The sequence below is a fragment of the Notamacropus eugenii genome, chromosome 1 (genome assembly GCF_028372415.1).
Source record: "Notamacropus eugenii isolate mMacEug1 chromosome 1, mMacEug1.pri_v2, whole genome shotgun sequence".
Taxonomy (NCBI): Eukaryota; Metazoa; Chordata; class Mammalia; order Diprotodontia; family Macropodidae; genus Notamacropus; species Notamacropus eugenii.
Window position 1 is genome coordinate 341,958,567 of NC_092872.1, and position 27,523 is coordinate 341,986,089.

Sequence of the window (27,523 nt, forward strand, 5' to 3'; positions counted from 1 at the left end):
GGAAACTGAGGCATTGAGAAGTAAAATGACTTGACTAGAGTAACAACTAGTAGGAATCTGAGGCAGAATTTGAACCCATGTCTCCAACATCCAATGCGATGCTGCTTATCTTCACTGATGGAGCATGAATGTCTTCATTCTTTAAATGACTAAATTCCAGAAATATGTGTGATTAAGAAAGATTAAAGCTCAGGGATGAATCATATGGAGAAAACTGATGTCACTCTCGTGTGCCAAACAGTACTATGATTGATTTCATTCCATAATCATTCTTCACATCCATTTAAAGAACATCCACTCATCTAAAAAAAACCTGTTGTGTACAAAGCACTGGATTGGGAAGTTGGGAAAATTTGGGAAATTGGGAAAAAACTGGGAATAATAAAAAAATTTAGTAAAGTCATTAGATCCATGAAGATTACTATTTTTTAAAAGGATGATGTAAATAGATAATTATAGTATACATTATTATATAGAATGTGGAGGTGATCAAGATCACAGCCAACAAGACTGGGGGTCCTATCTCCCTTTTGACACATGCAGGCTGTGTGACTGTGGGGCAAATCACTTCAGCACCAGAGCTGTCGAACTCAGAGGTGGTGTTGGAGAGGGGCTGAAATAGCTGGCAAAACTACCAAGTTCAGTCAGAACCAAAATAAAACACAATTAAAAAATGGTTACCAAAACAGGGAAAAATAAAGTACAACATAGATAATTTTAATTCGTGGTTTTCTAAGTCAATCTGCTGCCTAAATTGGATCTATTTCTCCTTGGGTTTGAGACTACTGCCCTAGGAAACTCTAAAACTACAAATTGCATAGAATGTGCTAACCTGCATTGCTACGGAGAGTTTCCTAAGGTGGGAATTCTCTTTTCCAATGGAATCCCAGCTCTAGTCCCTTTCATTGAATTCAAGTAGTACAAATAAAAGGTCCTATGAAAGATTTAAAGTGAAAGGATATTATAGACTGGAAAGATGGCATAGGCTTTCTGTAGGTGGTAACATTTAAGTCAAGTTTTAAAAGATGGGTAGGAATTCAATAAGCAAAAATGGGTTTGGGTAAAGATGAAAGGGAGGATATTCTTGGGATTCTAGGGAAAGGGAATAGTATTCTAGGGAAATTTGCACAGAGCAAAGAGAGGGCTGAGCTTGTTTGTGCAGCAGAAAGAAGATCAGGCAAACCGTCATGTATAGCATGGGTACAAACATAGTTTGAGATAAGACTGGAGAGGGAGAGTAGTGTGGAGTGGCTTGACTGCCAGATAATAGGGAGCCAATGGACTGCTCCTACCTCTCCAGTCTTATTACATATTATTTCCCTCCACACACTCTAAAGTTAAGTCATACCATCTAGTTGTTCCTCACAGATAGTGTTCCATCTCCCATCTCCATGACTTTACACTGGCTGTCACTCACACCTGAAATACTCTGTCTCTGGTTTCTCACAAGACCAAGCTCCAAGTGTGATCTTGTGCATGAAGCCTTTCTTGACTCTCATGCCACTTCCCCAGTTACTTCCCCTCCTTTCCTTGTTATCTTGTATCTAATTTGTCTTTTTCTTTTGCATATACCAATATATATGCATGTTGTCTCCCATAGAAGAATGTAAACTTCTTGAGAATAGGGACTATTTTTGTCTTTCTATCCTCAGCACGTTGCATGGTCCTTGACCCATAGGAGATGCTCAACAAATGCTTGTGATTGAATGAGAGAATCAGTGATGCTAACAATGGTCTTGAAGCATGTTTTGAAAAGGGGAAGGGGAAAACCTATTAAGTCAGAGTAAAAGTTGAGGTTGGTGGTAGTGAGGACTTGTATTAACATAGTGGCTTGTGGGAGTACTCCATGCTTCTTCACTGGCTCTTCCTTATGCTCCTCACTTCTGTCTTCTGACTTCCTTCAAGATGCAGCTCAAATCCTATCTTCTGCTAGAGACCTTTCCTAGCCTCAATTAGTACCTTCCTTCTGAGATTACCTCCCATTTCCACTGTATATATCTCACATATACATCATTATCTGCATATTCTCCCTCTCATTAGAATGTAAGCTTCTTGACATCAGGGACTGCTTTTTTGCCTTTCTTTGTATTCCTAGCACTCCACATAGTGCCTAGAACATAGAAAGCATTTAAAAAACGCTTGTTGATGATAATGATAATAATAGCTGTAAGAGTTGTTGGGAAAGCAAAAATCAATAGTACTTCATAACTAATTGGATAGGTAGGTGAAAAAATGGGAAAAGCCAATGGTAACCCCAATAATATGAATGTGGGAGCCTGGGTTAGTGCAGGTGACACTAAAAGATACTATAAAGTCAGAAAGAGTAGCAGGGGATGATGGAAATATAAAAAGCTCATTTTGAAGTATGCATAGAGGAAGATACCAGAAAGAATGGTTGTTATTGTTTTTTATCAAGAAGAGGCCCAGATAGACTTCATGATATGTAGTGCTGAGACCTTCATGATATCTACTGCTGAGACCATCTGGGCTGTTACTTTCCTTTTCTCAGTTGTGTGAATGGGCTTCCTGAGCTGGTATTCTGGCTCAAAAGGCAACTGAGTATTAAGGAATAGGATAACACTCTTTTTGCATTGCAGGCAGCAGCAAATTGAGGTGAATTACATGTCATGGTGTGCAATTTATTGATTCTCAGAAGGTCAATAAGATGACTTGTCAGAAGGGGGTGTGGATGGCACTGTATGATATGGATTTTCTTTACCTCCTAATTACATTATTTCAATCAAAGTGAAACATGTCCAACCTGCAGCTAAATGGAAAAGCTGATGCCCAGTCTGTGCAAATAGAGGTAACGAGTGGTTTGGCCAGTTTTTTTTCTTTTAATTTCAGGTTTAGGATATGAATAAAGATAAATCGGGACTTATTATGTGGTTAGGTGGGTGAGTTGGGAATTTGGTTTTAGGTAAGTATATCTCTGCTACAGGTTCTCAGTCTCAACAAAAGATTCACTGAGAATATTCAGAATAAGGCTCTGCTCTGCCATAAGACCACCATGCTTCCATCAGTGTTCCATAACTATCGATGTCTTCCTCTTTCAGGTACCTTCACATACACTGTATACATCTTGCACATTTCTAAGCTTTTATATGTCTGATCCATTAGAATGTGTACTCCTTGGAAGAAGGGACTGTAGCTTGTTTATACTTTGGGACCTTTCTTTGCATCCCCAGTGCTTAGCATCATGTCTGGCACATACTAAGTACTCAAATTGGTTGACTGATGGCTGACTGATGATGCATGCGTTACTCTGACAACCATTACACGTAAATTGAAACATAGAGTATAGACAGTCAGGAATGGAAGGAACTCTAGAAACCATCTAGTCAGCTTCACTCTTTTCTGCCAATCAAACACACATATATTTTACAGCTGAGGAAACTAAGGTCCCTGAAGAAGAAGGAACTCGTGCCAGATAACATAGTAAGTCAACCACAGAGCTGGGCCCAAGCCTCCTGCATCCTAGTGCAGGATTCCAACTGGCCTAGCACCAGAAAGAATGGAAAAAATAGAAAAAGCTTAGCTTTTCTTGCGATTTTTATTTCAAGATCCATGAGCTATTCATTTACTTCCTTGCTTGATTTAGGGAAACTGGTGAGTGAATCTAATCCTCTAAAAGGTCTCTAAGGTCAACATATAATTGTCCACTGACATCTGAGATGATTTGTGTATATGATCGTCAGCCAACTATGAACCCATGTAGTCTCCCTTCCCCATGGGGATAGGATTCAGGGATTGAAAACTGGGTAATGCTAGCCAAAGCTCAAATAAATTAGGAAAATCATGAAGTAAGCCAAACACATCCACACTATGATGCATTCTAAGGCTAACTCTAGTGGATGCTTTGATTATCCAGGGTTTAGATTATGTATACCATTAACTTCATCTGTTATATAATTTGTAATTCTCTTGTGCAAAAAACCATCTTGGTACAGTATATATAGCATTGTGGACTTAAGAGTCTAGAAGACCTGGATTTTTAAAAATTTAATATTTTTTCCCCTAATTACACATAAACCCCCCAATTTTAACATTTGTTTTTTTTTAAATTTTTGAGTTCCAAATTCCCTCCTCCCTCTTTCCTCCTCTCCATCACTCATTGAGAAAGCAAAATGATATGTTATACATTTGTAATCATGCAAAACATATTTTTATGTTAGTCATATTGGAAAAGAAAACACAGAGAAAACAAGAAAAACAAAGAAGGTAAAGAAAAAGTATGCTTTGATCTGCTTTCAGCTTTCTTTGGAGATGGATAGCATTTTTCATCTTAAGTCCTTCAAAACTGCCTAGGATGATTCTATTGTTGAGAAGAGTGAGGCTATTCATAGCTGATCATCCTACTACATTGCTGTTACTGTATACAATGTCCCCTGGTTGTGCTCAATCCACTTTGCATCAGATCATGTAAATCTTCCCAGATTTTTCTGAGAGCATCTTGTTCATCATTTCTAATCAGACAATAGTATTCCATCATAATCATTTACAACAACTTGTTTAGCATTCCCAAACTCAGGGACATGCCCTCAATTTCTAATTCTTTGCCACCACAAAAGAGATTCTAGAAATATTTTTGTACAAATAGATTCTTTTTCTTTTTGTTTTTTTCTCTCTTTGGGATATAGACCTAGTAGTGATATTGCTAGGTCAAAGGGTAGGCCCTTTGGGCATAGTTCCAAATTGTTCTCCAGAAGGGTTGAATCAGTTTACTACTCCACCAGCAGTGCGTGTGTCTCAATTCTCCCATATCCCCTCCAATATTTGTCATTTCCCTTTTCTGTAATATTAGCCAAATGGATGTATGAGGTGATAGCTCAGAGAGGTTTCAATTTGAATTTTTCTAACCAATAATGATTTAGAGCATTTTTTTATATGACTATAGATTGCATTGATTTCTTCATCTGAAAACTACCTTTTCCTATCTTTTGACCATTTATCAGTCGAAGCATGGCTCTCAATTTGACTCAGTTCTCTTCATATTTGAGAAATGAGAGAGAAGACCTGGATTTGAATCATGGCTTCATCAATTAATTACTCAGTAAGCATTTATTATGAACCTGCTTTGTCCTTACATAGTTGATGATAGAGTAGTATAGTGAGCAGAGACTTGGCCTCAAAATCAGGGAGATCTACGTTCAAATCCTACTTCTGACATGTGTTGTCTGTGTGATTCTGGACATGCCATTTAGACTCTCAGTGCCTTAGGACTCATCTTCAGAGCAGATAGTGATCTACACTGAGAGAGGAAATGTCTTTATCAGGAATTTCCTATACCAGTAGTCTCCAAAGTGGATGAGTGAGGTCATCTTGGAGGCTGTATCCTGATGCCAAAAGGTATATGACCAACCAATGGGAGGAGGGAGATAAGTCACATATTATCAACCTTAAGACAGACGTTCATGGGGTTTGTTTCCAACACAACAATATCTACTCATATCCTCTAACACATCCCTACCATACACCCTCTGCTCTGCAATCTTCCTACATTCCCTCTTCTGATGACCCCTTAGAGAACTTATAACCTAACCTCACATCCAAGGAGCTGCAGAAACAGCTGCACAGATTCCACTGAGAAAATTCTCTTCTTTCCTGCCATATCCTACATCATATATACCATGGCCCCCTAGATCACCTCATTGCTATAGCAGATGGCCTTCAGTTGGAGGACTCTGGCTCTGGGGCAGTGATGACTGAGTAAGAATCTTGCTTGCTCCCTTTTAATTTTTGATGGGATAGAACAAGTAACTGAGGAACAAACATGGCTCAGTTGTGAAAGATAATATCTCATCATACTTCACCCCAAGTCTACTCCCTCTTCCAAATCTCCCTGTTACTATCAAGGATATCAGCATCCTTCTAGTTACTAAGGTTCACAAAACTCAGGATCCTCTCTTTTCCACATCCCACATATAACATTTGATGTCAAATTTTGTTGTTTCTACTTCTTATCTCTCACATCTGTCCTCTTTTCTCCATTCACACAACCACCATCCTAGTACACAGTGTCTTCACTTCTTGCCTGAATTATTGCAATAGAATCTTTATTGTTTTCCTTCACTCAAATCTCTCCCAGTTCTAATCCATTCTCCACACAGTTACTAAAATAACTTTCCTAAAGTAGTGATCTGACCGTGTTAGTCAGCTAATTAATACATTCTACTGGTTTCTGATAGGTTGAATGATCAAATATCATTTCATCTTTATCTCATCCTCATATAATGTCCATTTATATTTAAGCTTCATATGTATAAATTATACTTATATAATACAAATAACTATATAAAATTATAAATAAATGTATAAAAATATAAACAAATATATTATACATATATGTACATATGCACAAGTAACTGTTTACATATTGGGTGTGAATACTCAAAAATGTTTGGCTAATAGGGGTGCATAATTTTTAAAAGTTTGACCTAAAGTCACAGGTCTGGTCCCTTCTCCAAATATTTGCATACACAAACACATATATGTATAGTCATATGTATACATACACAAATATGTGTTTATGTGTGTGTGTGTGTGTGTGTGTGTGTATCTTCTCTGTTGAAAGAATGTAAGCTCCTTGATGGCAGCCATTATTTTATATTTATCCTTAAATCTCTAGTGTCTAAGGCAGTTTCTGGCATATAGTGGATGCTTAATTGCTTGTTGATTGCTTCTACCTTTTGCTCCTTGTTTTGTCTTCTAAATTCAAATAAAATAAGTTTAATCCTTCCTCCAAGGTGCAACAATTCAGGATACTTAAAGACAGCTCTCATGTTTCTCCTAAATATTCTCTTCTCCAACCTAAAAAGTTGCAGTTGCTTCAAATAATCTATATAATGGTGTAAATTCTACAAATAAAATTTCTCTCAAAACATTAGCTTTGAAAATGGGGAGAAGGGAAAGCAAAACATTTTATGATACTTCTTTATCAATATTGTTGTTTTGTTTACATCTCATGATTTTTTTTAATGATGTATGTTTTTGAGGAAGGTAAGTGAAAAGTGGGTCAGAAGGTCAATTTTCTCAGTCCTTCTCCTGAGCTAATCTTAGTCATTCAAACCACATAGTGGTGGAATTTCAGATATGGCATCATATGGTAGGAGGAAGAAATTTTTGGTCAAGGGCTGTCTTGCTGGTGGTATTCATACTGTGGGATATATAAGGTGTTCAGGGAGGACTACTACTTCTGGTGTGAAGGCTGCTAAGACCATTTCTGGGCTGCTCATTCCCCATTGATATCTACCTTTCACCCAGTTCTCACCTGTGGCTCCAAAAAGCTTGTAGAATGTGCAGCAACTATATCCTGGTAAAACTATATTGACAGATGGGCTAACCTAGGCTGAGGTGGTCTGACAGGCCTCAAACTTGTTAGTGAGTTACAGGTATAACTTCCCCTGGCAGAATAGATGGATGAGAACAATTTGTTCCAATGGCCATGAAGAAGGATGAAGTAGCCACTGTGGTCAGGTATCAAAGATTCAAAGGTCACACTGCATTCCAGGCCACTGCCACTTACTCTGACTTTTGTCTTGCCACTGGACTTTGGTGACTCTGGGACAGAAAATGAGCCTGATGACTTTGTGCAACTCTGACTCACTTAAATCCAATGTATGAACAAGTCAGTACATCACTCCATGATATCATTGGTCTTCTTTGAAAATAAAGGATGAAGAACAACTCATAGGAGCTTCATGAAGCCAGACTTCAATGAGAATGTTATGAAATGGGACTGAAATATGGACCTTTTCAAGGAGAAAACCTGCTCTACATACATTGTTTCGACCTATACTTGACTATATCATGGTATTTTTAATTAAAATGAAATTTTTTTCCCTCTCCTCTTTTTGTTATCTGCCCACAGAGGCAAATGAAGAGAAACCTTTAATTTAGAGATTTATAGACTGAACTTTCATTTTAAAAAGCCTGGCTCTATTGTGGAAGATTTAAGGATAACAATTTGAGTATTTGGAGGAGCTCACCTGTACCTTATTAAATACTACTCGTGCAGATAGTATACTGCAGTGTCAATGGCAGTAGACAATGTTTTTGTCTGCCTGTGAAGGGATGGCTATTATTATTCCTAACTAGGGAAAGGACAAAAGTAATTAAAATCTTTCATAAGGTATGGCTGGTATGGAAATTGTTTTTAAATGGAAAATAAAGAATGGATCTTGAAGGAAATGTTGAACTCTCAAGACTCTCCAACAGAGAGTTGACTTTGTGCTGTGGCATAAGGGATTTCTAGGAAATAAGAGACTATGGTAAAACTTTTGCAAAGAGATTGATACTTTCCATTTTGTTCACTGCCACCCTATCCTATGAACTCTCCAGCAACTGACTACACTTCATACTCTTCCCAGTGTTGCTGCTATTTGTACTTTCTTCTCAAAGGGGACCATAATATCAGGAAGGTGATGCCATGATGTGCAAGTGAATTGGATTTCAGTGAGGCAAGGCTGAACAAAGTCATCAGTCTCACTTTCTCCTACAGAGTCATCTGGGTCCAGTGGCCAGATATAGATCAGGTCAACTGGAGAAGGCCCAGGATGCAGTGGGGAACCTTGGCCTTTGCAAGCTAAGGTCTTTAACAGGTCTCAGTTGGACTGAGGCAAAGCCTATTCAGTGATTAGATTAAAGAAGAAAAGAGGCATGGGAGTTGTCCATATATTTGAAGGACTGTAATGTAGATACATCACAGGACCTGGAGTGAGAAAGAATCTTCTGCCTGAGTTTGAACCCAGCTTTAGACACTTACTAGTAGTGTGATCCTGGATAAGTCGCTGAACTCTATTTGCCTCAAATATAAAATGAGCTGGAGAAGGAAATGGCAAAACACTTCAGTATCTCAAAAACACTCCAGTACTCAAAAATGATTTTGAAAATCAAGTAAGAGAGGTAGAGGAAAAATTGAGAAGACAAATGAGAGTGATGCAAGAAAATCATGAAACACAAGTCAACAGGTTGGTAAAGGACATACAAAAAAAATGCTGAAGAAAATAATACCTTAAAAAACAGACTAGGCCAAATGGTAAGAGAGGTCCAAAAAGCCAATGAGCAGAAAAATGCCTTACAAAGCAGAACTGGTCAAATGGAAAAGGAGCTACAAAAGTTCACTGAAGAAAACAGTTTCTTACAAATTAGAATGGAGCAAATAGAAGCTAATTACTTTATGAGAAATCAAGAAGCAATAAAACAAAACCAAAAGAATGAAAAAATAGACAGCAATGTGCAATATCTCATTGGAAAAGCAACTGATCTGGAAAATAGATCCAGGAGAGCTAAATGAAAAATTATTGGACTACCTGCAAGCCATCTCTCAAGAGATTATCAAGGAAAACTGTCTTGATATTCTAGAACCAAAGAGTAAAATAGAAATTGAAAGAATCTACTGTTCACTATCTAAAAGAGATCCCCAAAATAAAACTGCCAGGAATATTATAAGCAAATTCCAGGGCTCCCAGGTCATGGAGAAAATATTCCAAGCAGCCATAAAGAAACAATTCAAGTATTGTGGGGCCACAGTCAGGATAACAAAAGATTTAGGAGCCTTTACGTTAGAGGATCAAAGGGCTTGAAATATGACATTTCAGAGGGTAAAGGAGCTAGAATTGTAGCCAAGAATCATTCATTCAGCAAAAGTGAATACAGCCCTTGAGAGCAACAAATCAACATGCAAAGAGATCAAGAACTTTCAAGTATTCTTGATGAAAAGACCAGAACTGAAGAGAAAATTTGACTTTCAAATACAAAACTCAAGAGAAGCATAAAAAAGTAAATAGGAAAGGCAAATCACAAGGGACTCAGTAAGGTTAAACTATTTACATTCCTACATGGAAAAATGATATTTGTAACCCATAAGACCTTTCTCATTATTAGGGTAGTTAGAGAGAAGGCATAGGTATGAGTTGTATTTGAAAGGAGGTATTGGGAGACAGAGAAAGGGAGAGATAGAATAGGGTAAAATATTTCACATAGAAGAAGCAAGAAAAAGTTTTTACAGTGGTGGGGAAGAGAGGGGAGATGAGAGGGAGTGAGTGAACCTTTTTATCATCAGAATTGGTTCAGAGGGAATAATATACACACTCAATTGGATATAGAGATCTCTCTTACCCTATAGGAAAATAGGAGGGGAGAGGGATAAGAGAAGGGTGAAAGGTGGGAGTGATAGAAGGTAAGGCAGATTGGAGGAGGGGGTAGTCAGAAGTAAAACACTTTTGAGGAGAAGCAGGGTGAAAAGAGAGAATAGAATAAATGGGGAGGGGATAAGATGGAGAGAAACACAGTTAGCAATAGTAACTGTGAAGAAACTTTTGAAGCACGTTTTTCTAATAAAAACCTCATCTCTGAAACATCTAGAGAACCAAGTCAAATTTATACAAATAAGAGCCATTCCCCAACTGATAAATAATCAAAAGATATGATCAGTTTTCAGATGAAGTAATCAAAGCTATCTAGAGACATATGAAAAAATACTCTCACTATTGATTGGAGAAATGCTAATTGAAATAATTCTGAAGTACTACCTCATACCTATTAGACTGACTAATAGGACAGGAAAGGGGGAAAAGGAAATTTTAATACACTATTGATGGAGTTGTGAACTGATTCAACCATTCTGGAGAGCATTTTGGAACTATGTATCAAAGGCTACAAAACAATGCATACCACTTTTAGGTCTGTATACCGAAAGATATAAAAAACAAAAAAGAAAAAGGACCTACATGTACAAAAATATTTATAGCAGTTCTTTTCTGGGGGTAAAGAATTATAAGAATTGAGGAATGGCTGAACAAGTTGTGGTATATGATTATGATGGAATGCTATTGTACTACAAGAAATGATGAGCAGAATGCTCTCAGAAAAACCTGGAAAGGCTTGCATGAGCTCATGCAAAATGAAATATACTATGGCCAAAGTAACCACAATATTGTAAGATACGTAAGCTATGAATGACTTAACTATTCTCAGTATTATAATTCAAGATAACTTTGAAGGCCTTAAGATGAAAAAAATGGTATCCATCCCCATAGAAAGAACTGATGGTGTCTGAATACAGATTAAAGCATACTGTTTAAAAAAAACTTTCTTTTTCTTGAGTTTTTTTCCTTGCTTATGTTTTCTTTCACAATTGTTATGAATATATTTGCATGACTACACATGAATAACCTACATGCAATTGCTTGCCTTCTCAATGATGTGGCATGGGAAGGGAGGAAGGGACAGAATTTGGAACTCAAAGTTTTAAAAACAAATGTTAAAAATTGTTTTCATACGTAACTGGGGAAAAATAAAATACTAAATAAAAGAAAAATGAAATAGATCATCTGAAAATGAAATTCCTTTCCAAGAAATCATAAAGTACATGAATTTCTAGAATCCTAGGATTTAGAGAAGAAAGGAATCCTAATGACTCATCTAGTCCAATTCTCTCATTTTACACATGAAAAGAACTTGATCAAACTAACACAGGTAATAAGAGGAAGAAGTAGGACTCACAACCCAAGTCTAGTAACAGCATCATGGTTATTTCTTACCTTAATGATCACTACTCCTTACCCAGATCCCCAATTCCTGGGAAGTACAGCAACTCGTAATTTTGCAAGATTCTTGGGGGACACTGAGAAGACTAGGACAGGAAGATGAATAATTGGAGCATTATGGATCTACTTGACAAATGGAAAGACACAGCAGCCAAGGGAAACACTGGTTTAGAATACAGACTCATTTGCAAATAGAACTGTAGCTAGCAATTTTTGAGTCACAGGAAAGGAAAGTAACAAAAAGTCTGCCTAAGGGCAAAAACAATGCAAACACGCATTCATATTCTGCTGGAAAAAGTGCCATGGAAGATGGTGGGCCAACAGGCTAAATGAAAGCGCACTTGGGATACAGCTTCCAACATGTACAATCTGGTAGTTTCTATTTTAACCAATTATTCTTGCTAACTAGGTGCTAATCTAAGTTGTTTCTGTGTTGATGGACTACATATTCTATCCACATTTTCTAAATTTCAACATACTGGTATAGAGTTCCCATTGTTCTACCCTAGTTATGACTCTGTTTGCTAAACCTTACCAGGAAAGATACTGGATAATTATGGACAGAACAACTTTGTTTTATTTTTAAAATTTAATTAAATTTTTTAATGAATAAAAATGTATTTCCTATCTGTCTTGCCTTTCTTCTTCCACTGGAAAAAGAAAAAAAATAAAAATAAAGCCCTTTAAAAACAATCATTGTCTAACAAAATAAAATTTCCACATTGTCCATGTCTAAAAATTGTCATGCTTCTTTCAGTACGTTGGTCTATCACCAGCTCTGGAATTATGGTTGGTCATTGTGTTGATCAGAGTTCTTAAGTTTTTTCAAAGTTGTTTTTCTTTACACTGTTGTCATTGTATAATTTATTCTGCTTCTGCCCACTTTACATTGTATCAGTTCATACAAGTCTTCCCAGATTGTTCTAAGTCATCCCATTTGTGATTTCTTACAATACAGCATTTCATTACATTCATATATTACAATTTGTTCAGCCATTCCCTAGCTGATGGGACCACCTTGGTTTCTAGTTTTATTCCTTTCTATCTCCATTCACTTTTCTCCAGAGGGCTATCATATCTACTTATCCAGAGTTTTATTCACCTCCTTAACTTTTTTCTTGTTTATTATGAGGTCAGATTTATCACGTTCAGAGAGGGGGAGGTTGAGGTCCCCCACTAGTATAGTTTTGCTGTCTATTTCTTCCTATAACTCCCTTAATTTCCCCTCTAAGAATATGAATGCTCTACCACTTGGAGCATATATGTTTAGTAATGATATTGTTTCATTGTCTCTGGTGCCTTTAAGCAGAATATATTTTCCTTCCTTATCTCTTTTGATTAGATCTATTCCTGCTTTGGCTTTGTCTGGGATTAGGATTGCTACCGCTGCTCTTCTTACATCAGCTGAAGCAAAATATATTCTAGTCCAACTTTTTACCTTTACCCTCTGTGTATCCCCCCATTACAAATGTGTTTCTTGTAAACAATGTGTTGTGGGATTATGGTTTTTAATGCATTCTGCTATCTGTCTCCATTTTATGGGAGAGTTCATCCCATTCACATTCACAGTTATGATTACTGTCTGTGTCTTTACCTCCATCCTTTTTCCCTCTCATTTATGCTTTTAGTTCTCTCTTCCCCTCCACAATAGTTTTAATTTTTGACTACCACCTCCCTCAGCCTTCCTTCCCTTCTTTCTGCCCCCTCCCTTTTACTCCCATTTTCCCTTACAACTTCTTCCCTCCCTTTCAGCTTCCCTTCCATTTTCTTTCCCCTTTCCCCTCCTAGTGCTTATAGAGCTAGTTAGGTTTCTATACTTAACTGAGTTTGTAGTTCCCTCCTTGAATCAAATCAGATGAGAATAATTCTCAAACAATGCTCATCTCCCTCCCCTCTTTCCCTCTACTGTAATATATTTTTGTGCCTCTTCCTGTTATGTAATTTACCTTTTTCTGCCTCCTCCTTTTCACATCTCTGATTACAATCCCTTCACACCCTTAAATCACATTTTTATCATCACATCATTTAGTTTATACCCACTCCCTCTATCTATGTATATCCCTTTTATATATCTTGATAAATATACAATTCTCAAGATTAATAATATCATCTCCTCTTATAGGGATGTAAACAATTTGCCCATATTGAATAACAAGTTTTTTTCCCCCTGTTTACCTTCTTATGCCTCTCTTGAGACTTGTGTGTGAAGACTGAATTTTCTATTGAGCCCTGGTCTTTTTATCAGCAAAGTCTGGAAATCCCTTATTTGATTGAATATCCAGCTTCTTGCCTGAAATATTATGCTTAATTTTCCTGGGTTATTGATCCTTGGTTGTAGTCCTAGCTCCTTTGCTTGTAAAATATCATGTTCCAATCCCTCTGATCTTTTAATGTAGAAGCTGCAAGGTCCTGTTTGAACCTGACTGTAACTTCTGATATTTGAATTGTTTCTTTCTGGCTGCCTGCAGTATTTTCTCCTGTACTTGATAATTCTGGAATTTGACAACAATATTCCTCAATGTTTTTAGTTTGGGATCCCTTTCAGTAAGTGCATGGTGGATTCTTTGGATGACTATTTTGCCATCTGGATCTAGAACTTCTGGGCAATTTTTCTTGATGATTTCTTGGAAGAAGTTGTCCAGGCTGTTTTCTTTATCATCGCTTTCTGTTAGACCCATAATTCTTAGATTTTTTTCTCTTGGATCTATTTTCTAGGTGAGTTGTTTCTCCAATTAGATATTTTACATTTTCTTCTATCTTTTCATTCTTTAGATTCTGTTTGACTGATTCTTGATGTCTCTTAAAGTCATTACCTTCTACTTGCCCAATTCTAATTTTTATCAAATTGTTTTCTTCTGTTAACTTTTGCATCTCCTTTTCCATCTCTCCAATTGTTCCTTTGAAGGAGTTATTTTTTACAATTAGTTTTTCTACTTCCTTTTCCATTTGTCCAATTTTCCGAGTTAGGTTTTGTGTTTCCATTTCCATTTCCATTCCTTTTAAATTCTTCCATAATTTTTTTTCATATTTTTAAAATCATTGGCCAGTTTTTCTTCTGCTTCCCTAATTGGGTTTTTAAAATTCTTCTTGAGCTCTTCCAAGAATGCTTTTTGGACTTGAGACCAGTTCAAATTCACTTCTGAAGTTTCAGGTGGGAGTACAGTCTTAATACTGACCTCTTTGATATTCATATTTTGATCCTTATCCCCATAGAAAGATTCTATAGTCTGATCTTTTCTGGATTGCTTCTTGCTCATGATGATCACACTTCTTCTGGCTTTTAAGGTTGATCTCTGTTTCTAGGGCAACAGAAGTTTCTGTCCAACCATTCTTGGGCTTAGAACTTTTTTTAAAAATTAATTTATTTAACTTTTAACATTCATTTTCACAAAATTTTGGGTTCCAAATTTTCTCCCCTTTTGTCCCCTCCACCCCACCCCAAAACCCTGAGTATTCTAATTGCCCCTATCACCAATCTGCCCTCTCTTCTATCATCCCTCCCTTCCCTTGTCCCCATCTTCTCTTTTGTCCTGTAAGGCCAGATAACTTTCTATACCCCTTTACCTGTATTTCTTATTTCCTAGTAGCAAGAACAGTACTAGACAGTTGTTCCTAAAACTTTGAGTTCCAACTTCTCTCCATCCCTCCCTCCCCACCCATTCCCTTTGGAAGGCAAGCAATTCAATATAGGCTGTATCTGTGTAGTTTTGCAAGTGACTTCCATATTAGTCATGTTGTGTAAGACTAACTATATTTCCCTCCATCCTATCCTGCCCCCCATTGCTTCTATTCCCTCTTTTGATCTTGTCCCTCCCCAAGAGTGTTGACCTCAAATTACTCCCTCCTCCCATTGCCCTCCCTTCCATCATCCCCACCCACCCTGCTTATCCCCTTCTCCTCCACTTTCCTGTATTGTAAGATAGGTTTTCATACCAAAATGAGTGTGCATTTTATTCCTTCTTTTAGTGGAATGTGATGAGAGTAAACTTCATGTTTTTTTCTCACCTCCCTTCTCTTTCTCTCCACTAAAAAGTCTTTTGTTTGCCTCTTTTATGAGAGAAAATTGGCCCCATTCCATTTCTCCCTTTCTCCTCCCAATATATTTCTCTCTTACCACTTAATTTCATTTCTTTAAGACATGATCCCATCCTATTCCATTCACTCTGTGTTCTCTGTCTCTGTGTGTGTGTGCATGTGTGTGTGTGTGTGTGTGTGTGTGTGTGTGTGTAATCCCACCCACTACCCAGATACTGATAAGTTTCAAGAGTTACAAATATTGTCTTTCCATGTAGGAATGTAAACAGTTCAACTTTAGTAAGTCCCTTATGACTTCTCTTTGCTCTTTACCTTTTCATGCTTCTCTTCATTCTTGTGTTTGAAAGTCAAATTTTCTTTTCAGCTCTGGTCTTTTCATCAAGAATGCTTGAAAGTCCCCAATTTCATTGAATGACCATTTTTTCCCCTGAAGTATTATACTCAGTTTTGCTGGGTAGGTGATTCTTGGTTTTAGTCCTACTTCCTTTGACTTCTGGAATATCCTATTCCATGCCCTTCGATCCCTTAATGTAGAAGCTGCTAGATTTTGTGTTATCCTGATTGTATTTCCACAATACTTGAATTGTTTCTTTCTAGCTGCTTGCAATATTTTCTCCTTGACCAGGGAACTCTGGAATTTGGCCACAGTGTTCCTAGGAGTTTCTCTTTTTGGATCTCTTTCAGGTGGTGATTGGTGGATTCCTTGAATACTTATTTTGCCCTCTGGTTCTAGAATCTCAGGGCAGTTTTCCTTGATAATTTCATGAAAGATGATGTCTAGGCTCTTTTTTTGATCATGGCTTTCAGGTAGGCCCATAATTTTTAAATTATCTCTCCTGGATCTATTTTTCAGGTCAGTTGTTTTTCCAATGAGATATTTCACATTATCTTCCATTTTTTCATTCTTTTAGTTTTGTTTTGTGATTTCTTGGTTTCTCATAAAGTCATTAGCCTCCATCTGTTCCATTCTAATTTTGAAAGAACTTTCTTCAGTAAGCTTTTGAACATCCTTTTCCAATGGTTAATTCTGCTTTTGAAAGCATTCTTCTCCTCATTGGCTTTTTGAACCTCTTTTGCCAGTTGCGTTAGCCTATTTTTCAAGGTGTTATTTTCTTCAGCATTTTTTTGGGTCTCCTTTAGCAAGGTGTTGACCTGCTTTTCATTCTTTTATTTCATCTTTCTCATTTCTCTTCCTAGTTTTTCCTCCACCTCTCTAACTTGATTTTCAAAATCCTTTTTGAGCTCTTCCATGGCCTGAGCCCATGGTATATTTATTTTGGATGTGTGGGATACAGAAGCCTTGACTTCTGTGTCTTTCCCTGATGGTAAGCATTGTTCTTCCTCATCAGAAAGGAATGGAGGAATTATCTGTTCAGCAAGAAAGTAACCTTCTATAGTCTTATTTTTTTCCCTTTTCTGGGCATTTTCCCAGCCAGTGACTTGATTTCTGAGTTTTCTTTCCACCCCCACCATGCCTCCAGATCATCCCAGCCAGCACTTGGGGTCTGAGATTCAAATGCTGCTTCCCACCCTCAGGGCTTTGGGCAGGGTGGGGCTGCTTTTCAGTATGAGATTAAGTTCAGGTGCTCAGGTGGGGGCAGGGTGGCCACACAGGGGTCAGTTCCCTCAGGGGGTTTACGTGGAGACCTTCAACAATCGATCTGAGCTCCTGCCTGCTTGGGGAGCCCCTGTCTGCCACCCCAGCTGCTGCCTCCCAAGGGGGCCTGAGTTATGGGGACACCCCACTCCCCTCTTGACCAGCCAAAGAGACCCTCTCACTGACCCTTGTCACATGTGGGTGGAGGGACCTGCGTGGCCTCTGGAGATTCTGTCCCTGAAGCCTGCTTGGATCTGCTCCTCTCAGTGCCGTGGGGCCAAGGCAGGGCTGGTCTCTGCCCTGGTCTGGTGTGCGATGGACCTTTTGCGTAATGTTTTTAGCACTGTCTGGAACAGAAATCTCTTCCACTCCATTGTTCTGTGGCTTCTGCTGCTCCAGAATTTGTTGGGAGTTCTTCTTTACAGATATTTTATGGGCTGTGGGTTTGGAGCTAGCATATGTGTGTCTTTCTACTCCACCATCTTGGCTCCTCTCCCCCTCTTGTGCTTAGAACTTGAAGCTTTGTGCAGCGTGACCTCTGGTTCCTTCAGCTAGAAGCTAGAATGTTGTAGCTTACCTGATGCTGAGCTGGCTGATGTACCAAAGCAGAAGCCAGGTTAAGTCTTTCTGAGTTTTCCCAGAGTTACACTGGAGCTAGTTGTGTTAAGTGTGGGGCAGGTGTGGTCTGGGCACAGGAGGTCTCCTCTCCTGAGCACAGGCAGGCTCAGTGGTTGGTAAGCTAGTGTTTGCACTAGTGTCTTCCCAATTCCTCTGGCTGTGCTGAGGCATGCCTGGGTTGCTAATGTTGATGATTGAGGGCTCTGCACCCCTGGGGCTCAGGATCTCTTGCCAGTTCACTGAGGTGGGGTTATATGGGACAGCTCTGGTCCTGCACTGGTCTGCTACAGGCACAGCAAGAGGGACCCCCTTTTGTGATTTTCCTAGCCTCACAGATGAAGAGACTATTAACCCTTTTGACTGATCCCATTGTTCCAGATTTTTCCTGGGGAAATATTCTCCGAGTTTTTGAAGGTCAACAAGGGGAGGGGTAGAGCATTCACCAATCACTCCTCCATCTTGGCTCCTGGAAGTTCAAGTAGGTGACTTACAGACATTTAATTTGCAGGCTGATAATCACAGGACCAACTGTTGCAATTTCCTGAAGTTCTGTGGTTCTCTCTCACTCACTTCCACTGGACTCCCATCTTGGGCTGATATGCTTGAGAATTCTCAATGCTGCTCCTGCTTCAGATTGCCTGGGGCTTCCTGCTCGTCTTTCCTATGGTAGAGTCTGTGCTGGTACAGCCTGTGTCCTCTGCGTTCCTCCAGCCCCGTGCAACAGATCTTTCTCACTGACCTTCCAGTCTCTCCTATGTTGGAAATCTGCCACATTCTGTCTCCCTATTGTATTCTGCCCCTATTGTGTTTTACTCTAGATTGGATAGAAATAGATCTTTTTGTCTAGATAACTCAAAGCTGGGAGTGGTCTGGTGTAGAGATATTTTCTCTGTCCAAGGGTGACACAATGAGAAACAAAATGAATCCCTCATTGGAAGGCTATATGAACCATCAGCCCACCCCAAGATTGTCTTGGGGCCTAACATTGCCTAAGAGAGATAGCCAAATGACCACCCTTTTATTAATATTCTGCTGACCCTATTAATAAAATCATTAAATTGCCCAGAAACTATGTCTCTCAAAACTCTTTAATCAATACAGTAGGAAAGCATGCATAAGACATCTTTGGAATTTCACCCAGCACTCTCCAAGAGAGACTTTGAAAACTGGTTAAAGCACAACAGAAGATTAGGGTCATAAGTTTGGTTGCTCTCCTCTCCTCAGAAAAATGGGTATAGGGTTTAAATCATACCTACAGGACTCCTTAACATTTCTAATTTAGGGGTAATGATTTTGTTCTTAGGTTCAAGCTGTTTCCCTGGTCACTATCACTTAAAGATGAAGGGGTATGGCTAATATTCAAATACGTTGTTCCTTTTCACTAAATGCCAGTTACACAAAACACTATCATAAATAGTGAATCATGAGCAAAATCATTCATCTAAGCTGATAGAAACCAGAAATAAGAAAAATTATACAAATAATAATATACCAGATAATACATAAAGGGACGACCATCTCCTAATTGAGAATGAGGACTCAACTTATCTGAGAGAGATAGTTCTCTATTTTACCCAAAGAGCAATTCCTTAAATTCTCTAAGGATGTAAGCTAGAAGTCTGGGGCATGTTGAAAGTTTAGCTCCTTTACACATCTGCTGCTTCCCAAATCTTTCTCCCTGTGTTTCTTCTTAAAGAGAGACTGGAACCATGTGTGTTCTCTCCCTAAGTAGAAAATAAGAAAATGATGTCTCTTCTCCCAGGCTCTCCAGATAACTGAAGATGCAGTGTTGAGTCATAATTCTTCCCACCAATAAGGAGAGACATGCAAATTATTCCAGTTTAAACCCAGGGCTATACTGTCATTTTCCATTTGGGGGTAAATTTTATCAAATTAATGGTTATAGGTAGAAGCTCAGAGGTGCATTAATTTTCATTGCTCTTAAAATTAATGATTTGGAGCATTTTAATAACTTCATTTTTTTAAAGTTAGAAATAGGAAATGGAAAAGTCATTTTGCAGATAGTTTGGTTTGAAAATCATTTAAGTGAATCTGAGAATGAACTTGGAAGAAAGATAACAAATGGGTGAGAAATGAAAAATCTGTCAATAGTTCTAAAAAACTATTTCTCCATCAATAATAGTAAAACTACAACAATTTCTTGATTTTTAATATTGGTTGAGGTATAAAACAGGGATGTATATACTTGCTAAAGGGGTTGACTACCATCATGCCATCATGGAGGATATCTAGGAAAGAGCAAAAGAGGAAGGGGGATTTCTAATAGATTACCAAGACCTTCAGCCACTCTTGTCTGCAGGCAATATTGTGCTGGTTGCATCAAGGTCTAGAACATTGTGAAGCTTCCCAAGGGAGATACATAATCAGTTAGAAAAATTAGCCTAATAATTCTCACAGGAAAAGCAATTAGATAAAGAATACTTATGGTCAACACTAAGACATGCAGTTGGATGGCCAGCCTGTTGAGCTGGTCCCTTGATGTATAGATCAACTTTGATAGACGTTGCAATGTGTGAGCTGGCTCCAGAAGTGAGCGGCAGGAACAGTAAAAATGCATCCTCCAAATTTGGGGATTCACACCCACATTGTGCTTTTTATGAATGCAAGTTTCTTCCTGAATCAAACACCATGTTTTTAGTATCATATTCTTTGGGAGATACTGTATCTTTGTGAAGTGTGAATACCACAGTCTTCAAACAAACTGATTAGTACTGATTAGTAAAAGGCCACATGCATAGCTAGTAGGAAACATTTTTCCTGTAACAAATTGTATGCATGAAATGGTGTAAAAAATATCATCAAAGGAAGGTATGACCAGAAAAGGCTATTTAACACCTTCTACATAAAGCCTTTATCGATTTTCCAACTGCTACTGTCTCTGTCTCTATCTAGATATCTGTCTCACTTTCAGTCTTTAACTACCTGGAATTGATTTTGTACATTTGTATATGGTTACATTCTATTCTCACCCATTCCCCAATAAAATGTAAGTTTCTTAAAAGCATCCTACTCTTATTTTTATCTTTGTATCCTCAGCACCTAGGATAATGACTATTACATTACCTGTGTGTATGTATGTATGTATACTTATATTTATGTAAAATAAGCACAGTCTTAATCTGTGATTTTACTAGCATGGGGAACTTCCAGGTGAGGAAATTACCTCTACCAATGCAGATTACCACCTTCTCTGCAACTTGTAGTCTTGAGATAGTTGGCTAGGTAATGAGACAGCAAATGACTTACCCAAGGTCAAATAGAACATCAGAGTCAGGACTTTAACTCAGGTCTTGCTGGCTCAGGGGCCAGTGCTCTTTCCATCATGCCATGAAAGTTCTTAACAGTTCCTTATTGATTGATTAACTTAAATGTTCATATAGAGTGATGAAGGCTAATAGCGAGACAGCTCTATATATTGCACTGGTATCCAACGTTAGAAGACCTAGCATGTTGGTTGGACTGCTTGGGAAGGATTTCTGGGAGAACACATATCTAAGTCCCAGAGGATGAGAAGGCCCAGACAGGTTGTGAACCTCACAACTGAAGGTTGGGGGTGGTCTTCTGAATGAGTCCAAGTTTCATAAAACAAACCCTTTTATTAAGGGGATTTGTTCTGTGAAGTTTGGATTCAGTCAAAGGGCCACATCTGAGGACCTAGAGGGCCACATGTGGCCTTGAGGCCACATGTTCCCTGCCCCTGAATCTACTTCAAGTAGTTCATAGGCCCATTTAAATACTGAAGAATTATGAGTTTACAAATCACTGACAATTTACAAAGTGTTTTTATGCCTCCTATCTTATTGATATTGATTATTATTATTGATATTGACATACAAGTTCCTGGAAGATAAAAATTCTCATTGAAGTTTTCCCCCTCTATATACTGCAAACCTATTGCAGTGCCTTGAAATAATAAATGTCTATTAAATACTTGTTAAATTGAACTGAATTACTGATTGCAGAACAAGGATGATTGTCTCTATTTTACAGATGAAGAAACTGAAGCTCAATGAGATTGTGACCAGCCCAAGGTCACCCAGGTAGTCAGTGGCAAAGTTGGAACTAATACATCATGTCCTGTCTTCTGCCCGAAAGTTCTTTCCACTATGGTACATCATCCCTTAAGCTCCAGCTATTTGGGAGAGATGGTGAAGGGACCTGTTTGGGTGAAGCAGAGTGTGTCTGCAGGAGAATCCTCCCGCTTGCGGCCCATCCTGGCTGTGGTCAGTCGAGGGAGCAATGGACTACAGCTAAAAGATCTTGTCAGGTTCCCAAACCATAGCCCAGAATAAACTCTTCAGAGCACAGCAAGTGGTAGTGAGATGATGCAAAGCCCTGAGTAGCTGGAAGAGATGGGCTGCAAATAGGAAACATTGTTTATTCAAACATATAGAATTCAATTATTCAATCCTGTCTGAGTCTTTGTGACCCTATTTTGGGGTTTTCTTCTCAAAGATACTGGAGTGGTTTGCCATGCCCTTCTCCAACTCATTTTACAAATGTAGAACTGAGGCAAACAGGGTTAAGTGACTTGCCCAGGGTCATACAGCTAGTAAATATCTAATGACAGATCTGAACTCAGGAAGATGAGTCTTCTTGACTCCAGGCCCAGCACTCTATCCATTGAACCATGTAGCTGCTCTGACAATAAGAATTATATTAAGTAAAAGATGGTTTGAAAAAGTATTTTAAAAACATCAACTGGATACTAAATAACTTAACCCTAAAGAACTGGTACATCAAAGAAAAGAATTTAAAAAAAGATAGATAATTTGATTAAAAATAAGGACAATAATGAGACAACATCCCAAAATTTTTGGAATATAGTTAAATCAGTCCTTAGAGGGAAAAGGACCTCAGAGATGATCTCTAAAATTCCTTCCAGATCTATGGCCCTAGTATTAATGCTGACATCCAAGAAAGGTGGCCCTAATCAGATAGAGGGTTTGATTTTAAAGAGGAAGATGGAAGAAAAAGAAAATAATGGAGGAGGTCTGCTTATTACCATTAGATAGACAAAGATGGACAAAATAGAAAACTCCGCAGAAAGTAACATTCCAAATAAATCATTGTTGACAATTTTCAAGGTGTTCATGGCTGTCCTCTAAGTATTCTTTTAATCTTCTTTCTTCATGTACTTTCTATGAGCCCCTGGGGAAGCATAGAGGACCACCTCCTATAATGGCCTCTTCTGCCTCATATATTCCATTCCTTGCTACACTCATTCAGTGTTTGTTCAGTTTTTTAGTCAGTTCCCATTTGTTCTGTAGTCACATTTTAATATGGAAATTTGTACTGAATAGAAAATAACATTATAAAAAAATTATACTTTGCCTTTTAAATGAGGGGAGGGCTCTTTGAATCACAAAAGGAAGCAAATTAGGGTAGTACTTCTTTAAGTAATCTAGTAAATTTCAATTTCCAATGTTTCATATGATCAGCCCCCAAAATAAACTAGATTCTGGTGAATGTCAAGGTTCTTTCATAGTTCATTGTGGAGAGGATACCCCTAATGCTTCATTTGAATTTTCTTATTTGGGAAGAATTATAACAAGTGAACTTGCTCCGCTTATACATTCAAGAACATTCCTCCAGATGTAAAAGGAAGTTCTCAATTCCAAAGTGATTATTATTTTTTAAATTTTGTTCATCATGCTCTAATATCACCTTCAGGAAGAAAGGCTGCATTAACTTAATTTAGAAGCATCTAATAAATGGTCTCTAGAATAGCTCTCTTGATTTTCAGGGAAAACAAGCAAACATGCAGCTATGTGCAAATAGCACTGGATTTGGAGTTAATAGATCTGGGTTCAAATCCCAATTCAGGTACCAGCTCAGCTACTCCACTAGTTATGTAAACTTCAGCAATTAATTCACCATCTCTGTGCCTCAGCTTCCTCATATATAAAATGGGGATAAATTCATGTCACAGGAAAGTTCCAGCCTGATTCAATGAGTGCTTGTTAAGTATCTATCACAAATAATAACTCTGGGAAAGAATTTTCAAAGAAGTATAAAAAAAACACAATTCTTCTCTTCTTTCTTCTCCTTTGCATAATGAAGGTCTTAATTCTCCTACACTCAACAGAACTCAGGGGATTTCAGTGGGGGTTATATAATTTGTGTCCCAGAACCAGGTTCTTCAGTCAAATACAAAGAGGGTTCAAACTTGGGGTGGCATTAAAAGATCACTCTCTCTTTGACTTGTTTTGCCCCCAGAGTTTACTTTTTGTAAACTTTTAAATATGACTTCTATCTAAGTTTCCACAGATGTGGGTAAAAAGATGAAGCAGAACCTATATAAGCACTAACAATAACAAGCGCATTCATTAGTTTCAGAAAAGCCTTTATTTCACCCCACAGAAGCCCATAAACAAATGCAATAAATATATAAATAGTCCATAAACAATAAAAACTTTCTCACAAGTTTCTACATAGTTCCCCAGCCTCAAAATCCATAGTGCTACCTTGTGCTTTGAATTACTCTCAGGAAGGGACACATATTTGATGGCTACTATACAGGCAATCTCTTTTTTTATTGGACATACACTGTACAAATAACATTCCTCTTCTCTCTCTAAGGAGCATACTACTTAGAATAGTCCTATTCCTTGAACAAAAGGTTGGATACACAAATTTTTGAGCTTGGTATTACCTGAGAAGCAATCTTGAGTCTATAAGTACCAGTAACTCTCCCTTCTCTGAGTAGAAAGCCGAATTCTTGGACTATAAACTTAGAGTCACAAAAGGGTGGGAACTCAGGAACTCACATGTCCTAGCCAGACAGGTAATGAAATGTCTATCACTTCTATGGGTCCCTTAAAAGCCACTATTAATGGTTCTTAGTAGGGTTGCCTCTTTCTGCTCCCTCCCCTTCGCCCCCCTCCCCCACCCAATCCTCCATCTTCTGCACTCTCAGTATCTTAGTGAAAGATAGGTAGAAGGGAAAATGTGAAAAGAGTCTCAAAGAAGTCCCTCTTTTATAGTCTGGTATGGAAGAGTGGCTCCTTCCACAATACTTCATCCTCCCAAGAGTCCAAACCAACCATTTCATCTTTAGGATAACTATAGTCTCTGACCCCTAAATAGGAGGTATCTTTGGAGTCCTTTCAATAAGGTGCAAATTGATATGTCCACACTCCAAGGGAAGATGCCATCAACTGAACTCATTGTCCTGTTTTGAACATTTCCTTTCACAAACAAAACAATACATCTTCCCATATAGATGTGGGGTAACTCTGCTAATGTCAACATCAACCATAAACCATTCCAAGGAAAATCACTATAAGGGCAGAAAAAGAATCTCCATGAAAAAACAATGGAAGATCTAGAGCTATAGACTCAAAATCCTAAAGGTCCCATTTTGGAATTTCCAATGGGAGTCAAATTAAGTCAACAAACATGTATTAAACACTTTCTATATGGCAAGTACTTCACCAACTGCTAGGAATGTACAGAAAGGCAATAGATAGACATTAGCCTCAAAGGAGCACAATCTAATGGAAATACAGTACAAGTTCTCACAGGCATCTGATGAACTGGATCTGTGTATAAATAAGCTATATACAGAATAACTTGGAGGTAATCTCAGAGGGAAGAAACTAGCATTAAGAAGGAAAGGCTTCTTGCAAAGGGTGGGATTTCAAATGAGTCTTGAAGTAAGTCAAGGAAGCAAATGGATATGAGAAGGAAGAATATTCCTAGCATGGTGGAGAACCAGTGACAATGCTCCGAATGAGGAGATACAGGGTCTTGTATGAGGAACAGCAAGGAGGCCAACGTCATTGGATTCCAGAGTACTTGAAGGAGAGTAAAGAGTAAGAAAACTAAGAAAGCAGGGAAGAGTCAGGTCACAAAGAGCTTTAGAAGATAAACAGAGGATTTTAAATTTGATCCTTTAGGATATACCTATCATATTATAATATATTACCTCTAGGTCATAGAAAGTCATTAGAGTTATTGAATATGGATTGAAATGGTAAGATCTGTTTGCAGAAAATCAGTTTGATAGCTGTGTGGAGGGTGGATGGGAGTAGGGAAGAGCTGAGACAGAGAGAAAGAACCAGTAGGCTTCTGCAACAGTCTGATCATATGTTAATGAGGACTCCAGTGTGGGAGCAATATCAGAGGAGAGAAATGGAGATGTTGTGAAGGTAGAATTGAAAACACTTGGCAACAGATTTGATATAGAGAATACAATAGAAGGAGGAGTCAAAGGAGACTTATAGGCTGCAAATATCAATGACTGGGAGGATGATGATACCCTTGACAGTAAGAGAGAAGTTATGGAGAAAGATGAATTTTGGAGGAAAGATAATTGATTCAATTTGGAACATGTGGAGTATAAGATGATCTATAGGACATCCAGTCTAAAGATATTCAATAAGTAATTGGAGATAGGAAGCTAGAGTTTATAAGAGAAGTTGAGGCTGGATAAATAGATCTCAGAATCATTTGCATAGTTATAATAATTACTATCAGTATCCTGACATCACGAAATGAAATAGTATAGTGAGAGAAGAGAAGAGGGCTCAGGACAAAAACTTGTGGCACACCCAGGATTAGATAGCATGACCTGGATGAAGATCCAGCAAAGGAGAATGAGAAAGAGCACTCATGAAGTTAGGAAGAAAACCAGAAGAAATAAATGTCACAAAAATCTAGAAAGAAAAGAGTATCAAGGAGATGAGAGTGACGGACATGTCAAAGGCTATAGAGTGGTCAAGAAGGATGAGAATTGAGAAAAGGTTATTAGATAAAGCAATGAAGTGATTAATGATATCTTTGGAGAGAACATTTTCATTTGAATGATGAAACTGGAAGCCAGACTGCAGAGTCAAGAAAAAAGTGAGAGAAAAGAAATAAAATACACCAATTGTAGATGGCTTTCTCTAAGAGTTTCACCAGGAAAAGGAGGAAAGATATAGAATGAAAGCAAGATGAAAGGATTGAGTAAGGGTTTTGTTTTTTTTAAGGATGAGGAAGACAGGGATATGTACGTAGGCAGCAAGGAAGAAGCCAGCAAACGGAGAAATTGGAGATGAGTAAGAGAATAGGGATGATAGAGGCAGCTAGATGGTTCAGTGTATAGAGCACTGGACCTGGAGTCAGGAAGTCCTAAGTTTAAATCCAGCCTCAGACCACTTATTATTTGTGTGACACTGGGCAAGTCGCTTAGCCTCTGATTACCCTAATACAGTGGAGAAAGAAATGACATATCACCCCAGTATCTTTGCCAAGAAAACCTCAGAGAAAGTGTGGTCCATGGGGTCATGAAAAGTCAGACATGACTGAAAAATAAGAAGGGATGATGGAGCAGGCAATATGTTGGAGAAGACAGGAAGTAGTAGGATAACTTGTGCATGTAGCGAGATTTGCCATGGCAAGGTGAAAGTCCATATCTTCATGTAAGACAAAAGTGAAGAATCAGATGGGGAGCAGGGGAAGAGCTGAGTGATCTGAGATGAGGAAGGGAAAAGGATAAGTTCTCAGCAAATGGAATTTTGTGTGTGTGTGTGTGTGTGTGTGTGTGTGTGTGTGCGCATGAAGTATGAACAAGGTTTTTAGCTGAAGATGGGGAAAGAAGGAGCTATGGGAGTTTTGATGGAAAATGAAAAGGTTTGAAAAAGCTTCTGAGGTGAGAAAGATAGACCATATGTTGGGGGTGTAAGCTCAGTTCCATGTGGACAGTCTCGGGCGGGTA